Source organism: Chaetura pelagica, unplaced genomic scaffold (genome assembly GCF_000747805.2).
Source record: "Chaetura pelagica isolate M959 unplaced genomic scaffold, ChaPel_1.0 scaffold10, whole genome shotgun sequence".
Classification (NCBI taxonomy): Eukaryota; Metazoa; Chordata; class Aves; order Apodiformes; family Apodidae; genus Chaetura; species Chaetura pelagica.
In genome coordinates, this window is record NW_009952263.1 from 4,049,019 (window position 1) to 4,049,412 (window position 394).

The following is a 394-nucleotide window of genomic DNA, read 5'->3' on the forward strand; positions in this document are numbered from 1 at the left end:
CCTGCTCCAGCCCGGCCGTTTCCCCGCTCCCGGCGCATCCTTCCGTCCAACAACGAAATCCTCGCCGCTCGGCGGGTCTGGTTTAAAATTCAGCCGTGAGGAGGAGGCAGGTTTTTTGCAGCGCTCCCCGCGAGCTGTCTGGCGGTGAGCAGAGGGCGAGGTGCTGCGGATTTGTGGCTGCAAATCCTTCAGGCAGGCTCTGCCAGCTCCGCAAAATCACACGGGCATCTACGCTTTCCCGAGTTCTGTTCCCTTAACCTTTGGGGCAAAAGGGTCCTGTTTTTGCGCTGAGAGAAAAGGCCAAACATATCTGGCACCTGCCTGAATTTTAAATCTGCCTTTCCCGGTGGGAGATGCTGAAGGGAACGGCGGGTTGCGAGGAACGGACTGCCGA